Raw genomic sequence first — 9781 nt, forward strand, 5'->3', positions numbered from 1 at the left:
CTGTGTGTTAATTGGGGCTGGCGTGGCGGCTAGATCAGACCAGCAGAGGGAGGAAAAACTGTACTTCTTACAGGTATCATTCCAGTTCAGGTAATGTTTAGGCAGCCATGTCTATGAGATTTCATTAGTGGAGCTTTTCTTATATTTGCTGTTCATGTAGCTCTAACAATCTTTCTACCTTATGCTCCCTGATGATTCCCATGCCCTATGCACAGGAGATGTATTGTAGATATGTCTTTCCATCAGGCCTGGGCTTCACACCTCTGAATTTTAATCATCTATCGTTCTCTGTAAAAGTCTCTATCGTTTGTAGAGAGAAGTCTCCCTGGTGAGTGGTGAAAACTGCACGTGTCTGTCAGTATAAGAATTTAAGGGCTAGAGAGATGGCTTGGTGGTTAAGAGTAAATGTTTAAAGTGTAGTTAGGGTTTATAATAACTGGCTTTGTAAAAAGCTGTTGTAGGTTTCCCTCCGAGATCCAAGTCTCCACTAGCCTGGGGAGTTGGCTAAGTTTCTAGTAATAGGCATGATTTCCCTCTTCATCCTATTAGAGAGCTATTGGTTACTGCCAAGGTTATATGTGCCACTACTGCACCCTTTAGGTTAGGCATTGCAATGATGGTCATTGTAGTTCATAGGCATCATGGCTCAACAACATTCTTTGTTGCTTCCCTCCTTCAGAAGCTTCCATGGCACCTTATGAATCCTAAGGACATGGTGTCTTCAGCAATGAAGATTTGCCTTTTACTTCTAGTCCCTACTTGTGTTGGGACTTCATGAGCCCCCTCCTTCATATACGCTGGGGTTTTAGATAGCTTGGTTTTCTGTAGATAATGTGAATGTAGTCCTGGCCACTGTGAGTTCATGTGTGCAACAGGTTCAGTCCTTTTGGTAATGGTATTAGTTCATCATTGAGAGTAAATTAAACATTTTCGTTTTCTCAACTTTCTCATCTTTCTTCATCAAGACTTATAAATTTTACATATCCCAGCTATAAAAAGACAGTTTTTGTATTTCTTTGTAAATAAATATTTAAAATTATTTTCCTCTACTTTATACGTGAAGCCATTTTAGAATGTGTTAATCTTTTAAAACATATACTAAAATTCGTTTTTTTGTTCCAGTATTTTCAGTTCATATAAAAGACTTGGTAATTGTTTACTTAATTTTCCTCTGCTAGAATTATCTACTTTGAAATAAAGGTCCTTTAGGGTCATTGTTTACCTTCAATATCTTTTTGAGCAATATTTCCATATTGTTTCAAAATGACATTGGAAAATTCAAACACCTATTAACCACACAGTGCTTGACAAGGCATTACACAATGTGAAATTTCTAGGTATGAAGAAAACTTCTGTACAGATCACCTCAAAACACTGACTGCTTCCTATGCCAGGAAAATTTAAGTTCCATACTCTTTTGAAAACCATCAGGATAAAAACATCTCTATCCTTCCTCTTTCATCCTCCCTCGATAAAAAGATGATTAACCTATGATCTAATTTCAAGTTTCATATCTTCATGGGACTCTGTTGAATTGAGGTGTGATTGCCTGTCTCTCTCAAGGTATTTTATTTTCTGTATATGAGTGTTTTCCCTGCATGTTTGTCAATGCAAGAATGTTGTCTGCAGGCCACAAGAAGACTCTGGATCCTCTGGAACTGGAGGTGTAAGAGATTTGGTGAGACTTGAAGCCGTATCCTCAACAAGAACAGCAAGAACTCTTAACTGTTGAGCTATTTATCCATCTCTGTGATTGTCAGTCTCTTTTACTTCAATCTTTATATGAACATGCCTGGCCTACACAGATCTCATAAAATGAAGCCTCATGGAAGTTTCTGTGAAACTTGCTGACACTGTGATGCTGTTGTGATGAGAGAAGTTAGGAGTCCTGTAAAGAAGTGCCATTACCTACTCATCTGTCTCTAGTTTCCCTTCACCTAGCATATTTAGATAAAGCCAATCCGTCACCTTTGCAATAAAGCTGCAATCTTTACCACTTTTCTTCTCAAACTTACTTTGATTACTTTTACTTATGTTTAAGTGTTAGGGTCTGCATATGGTACACGCCCTTGAGTGCCTTAGACACCAAGATAATGGCATCTCCTGAAGAAAATGGCATCTTCTGAAGTTTCATTTACAGCTGCTTGTGGGATGCTGGCTGATAGTGGTGTTTTGAACTCAACTCAGGACATCTGGAAGAGTAGTGAGTGCTTTTTTTTTACACTGAGCCATCTCTCCAGCATCTCCAAAACTTATTTCTATAATCTAGAATTGGATTTGAAACAATCATATATCCTACCACTTGTGGTATCATCAGTTGACCACCTTTGTCTGTAACAGCAATCATGGGGTCATGGCATTTTGGGTTACTCTTTTCTTTCTACTTAGGTAAATTATTGTCTAAATCCACAAATGATGTTGTGTATACTTAACAGCAAAATTATTTATGACTCAGCTTCACTATAGTATCAACTATCTTCAGAGATTTGCACTTTCTCTGATGATCAGAGCTGAACAAGTCAATAAGGTAGCTCTATACCCAGTATCTGTGCAATAGCAGGATGGGTTACAGCTTCTGCGATGCTTGGATATTTAGTAAAAGAGTTGGAAATCATATTGTTTTCTTTCTCTCCTTTCAGATTTGTGCTTTATTCTTTCTCAAGTTAGCCAGTAGTAATGAGCATGGTTTCATTTTAAAAGAAAGTTTTCTACTTAGCAAAGAAGTCTCCCATGAAATGAGAATAGGTAGGATGTTGATTGGGGTAGGTGGAGCGAAATATGTAATTATAAACATGAATTCTTACAGCAATGGTTTTAAAATTTTTATTCATGTGTAATCCTTAACAGCTTCGTCCTTGTATATAATGAGTTTTAACCCTTCTTGCCCTTCTTACACTATTGCAACACGCTTTCTGCTCTTGTTGCAACCCTTCTTCTCAATGAGTTCCTCTCCTATTTGAGTGTATTAGAAATAGATAGATAGACAGAGGGAGAGAGGAAGAGAGGGAGGGAGAGAGAGAGAGAGAGAGAGAGAGAGAGAGAGAGAGATAGAGAGAGAGAGAGAGACCCAATGAGTCTTTAAAAAGTTGCCTGTGTGAGAATGGATGGGAGGTCATTGGTTGCTGCATGGGCAATTTAAAAGCTATTATATCACTAAAGAAAGTGACATCCCTTTCGCTAACAAACACTGTCAATAATCCCTCAGGGAATGATGGGGACTCATGAGCTCTTTCCTTTCCATGATGAAATGCTGATAGACTCAATCTTGTGTAGGTCATGAGCAAGTAACCACAGCTGCAGGAAGTTCATGAGTGCATCAGCTATGTCACGTCTAGAAGCCAGCATTTCACAGCACTCCTCTCCACTGCCTGTTTCTTATATTCCACTGGCCCCTCTCCTGCCATGTTCCCTTAACCTGGGGAAAGGAGTGTGTGTGTGTGTGTGTGTGTGTGTAGGTGGTAGAGATATCTCATTTAGGATTAAGAGGCCTAAACATCACTTATTTCCCATTCTTACAAGCAATTATTTAATATGAATAGGTAGAATTTACTGAGGCCTTGTAGTGTATCAGGCATTATGTTACAAGCATCACATGAATTACTGACTTAGTTCTCTCAATAGCCTTGCGAGAGTTCATCACCTTTATTGTCTGTATTTCAATCATGAGCAAACTGACAATTTAATGAAGGTGCATGACATTTATGATGGTTATGTTATGAAGGCATTAGCCATGTCTGAGTGAAAATCCTAGTCCTAGCAACAGCTGCTCATTAAAATAATTGACAAGTTCTGATTTTGTAAGTCAAGCTCCACAATGTGGACTTGTTTATCCCAAATGTGATGCAGCATCAGTTATTAGAGAATACCCCACTGATGAGATTTACCTCAATCCACTTAAATGAAACTTTTATGGTATAGATGTAAGGACAAATACCTATATGGCTTGCACTAGCTTCAAATGATTCTGATGACAGTAATCTATTGTACAAGTCAGTGAAATGGCCATCTTTGGCTCTAAAATTTCCTTCTAAATAGGGCAGTAGATAGGGATTTTGTTAAAACTTGTGTTTTACCTTCCTTATTGTAGAAATCAGAGTGTGTCTGATGAATTCTTAAGTATCCGCATCAATTGTTTCGAAGTGGAACCTTTAATTCTGATGTAAACTTCAGGGAAATGGAATTACCACATTTATTTCCTCCTTATCATGTTTACCCTTCACTTGTTCCCTGCCCAGACAAGCAGAAAAGACTCACTATTTACAAAAGATAATAATCTGGCAGGGTCAAGTTACTGCTATCTCTGGTCCCTGAGGCGTCAGTGATGCATTGTGCTGATCTTCTCATGGTCCATTGCCCTTTAAAGGAGGCTCTTGGGGAGAGACTTCTTATCCCACTGGAATGTCTCTCCAAAGCCATCTTTGAATGTTGTTCCGACAAAAATCTGGGTGCTCTGAACATGTATAGTGTAATCTCTGCTTCATCAAAAACAAATATACTTTCTACCATTCCTTTATACCCACAGTTTTCTTACCAAATGGAAATATCACTAGCTTTGATCTCATTTGATGTCAAATATTATATTCATGGGCAATTGGCAAGCACTCAAATATAATTTAAAAAGTAAACTCTGTTAGTCATAAAACAAAAACAACATGAAAAGGTAATGAAGGCTTTGGAGCAAAAGAGTTATTGGGATGCAATATGTATATGTAAATGAAGTTATAAATATATTTTAAAAATATTGAAGAATAGGAATCATTATTGTAAAATAGCATTATCATCTCCAACAGACTCAAAATTTGCCCTAGACTCATAAATAATAGTGATTCAATTAGTAGTTGCGATTCTTAATGAATCATAACTTGACTGATGAAAATAAGGCACAGACAACTGAAATCAAAAAACAACACAAGATAGTATAGTCTCCCATATTCATATGCATTCCTGACGTTAGTTCTCTCAATAGCCTTGTGAGAAATTCACCAGCCATAACGTGTGTGTGTGTGTGTGTGTGTGTGTGTGTGTGTGTGTGTGTTTCAAAGAACTCTGACACATTTCAAGTTCATTTGAAAACGTTCAGATATGTGCCGGTCATTTCTCAAAATATGGTTTGTGGGACACCTTCAAGGGCTTTTCGTAGGAAAGTGGCCAGAGAGTAAAAATATAAATATATAAATAAATAAATAAACCCAGAATTATAAGATCTTCACCAGACCCAAACTACTGCTGTGGAATAATCTCTGTAGTTAAGACTCCAGGTCATTTAATAAGCTTTGGATTAGATATTTCTCACTAAATCTGAGACTCGCTGAGGAGTTCATCTGTTACTCTGCCTATTAGATAGGCTGATCTAAACCCTGGGAGAAGTAATTAATTACCATCATCTATAATCAATATAACAGTAATAAAGATGTATTTTGCAGGGCTCTTTGCCCTAGAATGTGTTGAGAAAAGAAACTATAATAAGAAATGGTGACTCCATATTTAATTTGTTTTTTACCTGTTAGAGTTCTAGGTCTTCTCAGTTACAAGAACCCTCATTATTCTATTTGATGTTAGGTACATAGTTTGCTTCCTAAAATACACAAGATGATATGTTTTCTGCTCCTCCTTTTTTTTTTTATCTTTCTGGGCCACAGTCTAAGCTGCAAAACAGGTGCAGCACATATGTAAACATCCCCTAAGGCTTTATTTTGTATTCTGCTGATATTGTCACTGCAAACCACATTGTTTTCTACTTCTAGTTTCTTTTCCTACTTTAATGTATGTAATTAGTATATAAAATTTTATACTTCCTTATGACATTTCCAGGCATCATTGTCCCGTTTTTGCCTGATCCTACCATTCCCTTTCTCTCTCATCTGTTTGTTCCATGTTGCCTCCCAGTCTCCATAGCCTCTTTTAAACTCTCATGTCACATGCATACTATCCTTCTCCTCCCTTCCCAAACATCTCTCCTGCCTCTTTCTTAGTCCTATTTCAGGTTTTATTTGTCCACAGCTAAAGAAAATGATCACATGTGAGAGAGACTTTGGTTAATGTCATATTTCCTAGATTCATGCATTTCTCTATAAATTTCATTTTTCTTTATTACCACTTTTTTTGAATCATTCATCAGTTGATGGTCATCTAAGCTGTCTTTGTTTCCTTACTATTGTGAATACTAAAACAATGAGTATTTCCAGATCTCGAGGGTGAGATATGAAGTCCTGTTTTCCTATGTGGTATAGCTGGTTCACATAGTAGCATCCTTTTCTAGTAATTTTGAGAAATTTCAACTTGATTTTTTTCAGTAGCTGTATCAGCTTACACTCTTACCAACAGTGAATAGTGTTTCCTTTCCCCAACAGCCTCATCAACATTTATTGTCATTTTTTGGTATAGTAATGGTCATTCTTAATTGGAATTAGATGGAATCTCAAAGTAGTTCTGATATGTACTTCCTTCATGGTTAGGAATGGTGAACAATATTAAAAAATGTCTAATGATTATTAGTTTCTGCTTTTCAGCAATATAACAATGAACAAAAAAATTAAAACTATCCTGTGCCATGTACATGTTCCTTTTTAATAAAGTCTCAATTTAAAAAACCGAGAAATGTGTTCTGTATTCTATCCTATGGCCAAAATTATAAAAAGCTAGAAGAGCAGCTAGTACTTGTAGCTATTACGGTATCTCTCCAGCCTTTCATATCTTTAAAAATTGTAATTAAGCACATTATCAGGTTTTTTCTTTCATTTTATGCTTTTATATGTTGGAAATATATGTTAATCATTTTCAGTGGGCAATGTTTATGTTTATTACTTATTTGCATTATGTCTTTAGGAACATATATATGTTCTGTGTCTACTATTGTGTTTTCACAAATAACTATATTTGTGCTGTGTTTGAGTCAATCCGAATAAAGACTATTATAAAAAAAATTCAAAATGATAAGGAGGCCAATAAGAAATATGAAATCATATTTAGTTTTGAATTAAATGAAAATGATGGTAACAATCAGATTTGGGGACTTTGAAATGGCTTGTGAAAAAATTATTTTCTAGGAGACAAACTGGATCTAACTTACAGAAACAATTTCTTGATATGAGGATTCATGCTTCAATTCAGTGGTACATCTTTGAGTATTGGCTAAATGGTAAATGTAGAAATAAATATAAAAATAAGTATATTACTATCTCCCACATATCAGAAATGCAACATTAGTTTGATATTGGAGTGGAAAAGGCTGCAACTGAAGAAATTAGCAAGTGTTTTTACTTCATTTAAGTTATGTATGATGAGTAATACTTACAAATGAAGATCCAATGGAATTGGTCTATATGCTGTGCAGTTAGTGAATTCAAGATTTGTAGACTTAGAATTCTGCAAACAACAACACAGCTGTTGAAAACAAAACTTCTGAAGCACAGGTGATAGAGAACATTACTTTCATAGTAACTATATAATTTTAATAGAGTTTTCAAATTTTAATTAATCAGATCTGCTATTTTTATTACCATGTATTAATTATTCATAACAATGGAAATTTCATACATGTATAGAATTTATTTCAGTAAAATTCACCCCACATCACTGATTGAACCTAGCAATTTCCATTTCTCTTTTTCCACTGGAAATATCTACTAGTACATTTAAGGCTTGGGTATCACATCCCAAGCTCTGTCTAAACCTTGCCCCTGATTCTCACTGTCTTCTTTTCCTCCCAAGTAGAATCAATTTTTCATTCTTCTTAAAATATCTTGTTCATCAATTTGAATAGTACCCCTCAAATTGTCCTCTATACATTTGGACCTGCCCTACCCTGTTAGATGGTCTCAAGGAGTGGTGATTTGTTATAGTTCATTTCAATTTTATTTCATCTACCTACAATACTTGATGGATAAAGTTTATAAAATCATTATTTATTACTGTATAAGCAGATATAAGATAATATCATTCATGTAATTAAAAGAACTGAAAATACAACACACATTTCAAGGGTTGCTATGGTAAAAGGACTGGATGGGCTTAAAGTTGCTGCTAGGATAAATAGAGAAAAACTAAAGGAAATGAGAATGCATTTAATTGGAGAAATAATTTACCAAGCAATCATTGAAAACATTGAATGGGATGTTAGCCTCTTGAAAACTAGTAACAGTGATTTTGTACCATTTAAACTGCACACTAAGAAAATGGGTAGCTGGCTAGGTGCTGGGGATGTATTGTATATATCATGTACATATTGTTTGCATGTCGGAGCTTCATGTCTTTAAAGAGTCTTTTCTAGAACCACAGCTCAGTGGTTGAACACTTGCCTAGCATGTGCAAAAATGTGGACTCAAGCCTCCAGACTACAAACTTTATGTTTGTCCTGGACAATTTAGTACTATTTGAAAATTCTGTAAATTATTAGTTGGATAAATGCTGCAAGATCAATAGACCATGGCCATAGCACCTTGTTCTTAAAAATATAAAAGGACAATCAGAGTTGTTGAAGTTAGCAAATGAATATTCAGAATATACATTTAAGTCTGAATTACAAATTAAAGTATTTTAGTATACATATATCTCATGACTAATTGTGGATACATTTATGCTAAAACAATTATTTTGTGAAAGATTAATTTAATTGGTGATGCAGATTGTGGAAGGCCAGCTCCCAGATCTGCTCCAGGTAATAAAGAGAAAGCCTCAGAGTAGTGGGACTTCGGCAAGATTTTTCTCTGAGGGTCGCTAGACTTACTTTTCCATCTGAGGGGAAACATATTCTTTCTGCTGGTAACCTAAGGAAAAAGGAACAAGCACATGCTTTCCTGATGGTAGCATTCTCCTTTATTTCAACTTTAATTATCTCTTTTGATAATCTCTCTTTACATACATTCATCTTTCTCCTGCTCAGTTACATATTTCTATATTCAGTTACAACATAACTTTACATACTGTAGTATGTCTCTCTTTACATACTCATCCACTATCCCATCCACACTCACCCTTACACTCATTCACTCATTTCTTTTTTCATGCTTGTCTCTCTCAGCAGCCTTCTCTCAACACCACCACTCCCCTGTAAGGAGTAAGGTTTTTCCACCCGCCGTCGGTTTTGTACCGCTGCAGTGCCAGTTGCAAACAATGCACAGAGACTCTGTATTTGATATTATGCTGTTGGCCAGTTACTTGTTTCTTATCGGCTAGCTCTGTCTTAAGTATTAACCCATTTCTATGTATTTCCACGTGGTCTTACCGAGAGCGGAGGATGGCGGTTCTGTTCTCTCCAGACTCTCCATCCTGACCCCTCCTTACTCCTTCCTATTTCCTCCTTGTCTCCTAGTCCCTCCTATCTTCCTTTCCTATTGGCCAACAGTTCTTTATTCATTAACCAGTATGAGAAACATATTTACATAATGGCATCTCTGATCACTCTGCCTCTGCTGCCTTTGCCCTGATGTCTCCACTCTCCCACAGCCAAACTCTGGACAATTATAAGTTACATGCTTAGGACCTGACCCATTCTCACAACTCCTGATAAGTCACGTAGTTTCTTTCTGGCTTAGAATGTCACACTGCCCCATGTATGTAGCTCTTTCCCAGACAGACAGTGATATTGGAAATCAAGACTTAACAATAACAATTAACTGGACCTTGAGTGGTAGGTAAGTATGTGCAGACTAAAGTTGCTCCAAACTCTGCCCTTGAATCATTCAAACAACACCTGGGAAAATGATTTCATGTATTTGTCTCTAGGGGCAACCAAATATTGTGTCCTGGGACAACCAGACTGTTTTGAATCTGCTCTCAAGTC

The sequence above is a fragment of the Phodopus roborovskii genome, unplaced genomic scaffold (assembly GCF_943737965.1).
Source record: "Phodopus roborovskii unplaced genomic scaffold, PHOROB, whole genome shotgun sequence".
Lineage (NCBI taxonomy): Eukaryota > Metazoa > Chordata > Mammalia > Rodentia > Cricetidae > Phodopus > Phodopus roborovskii.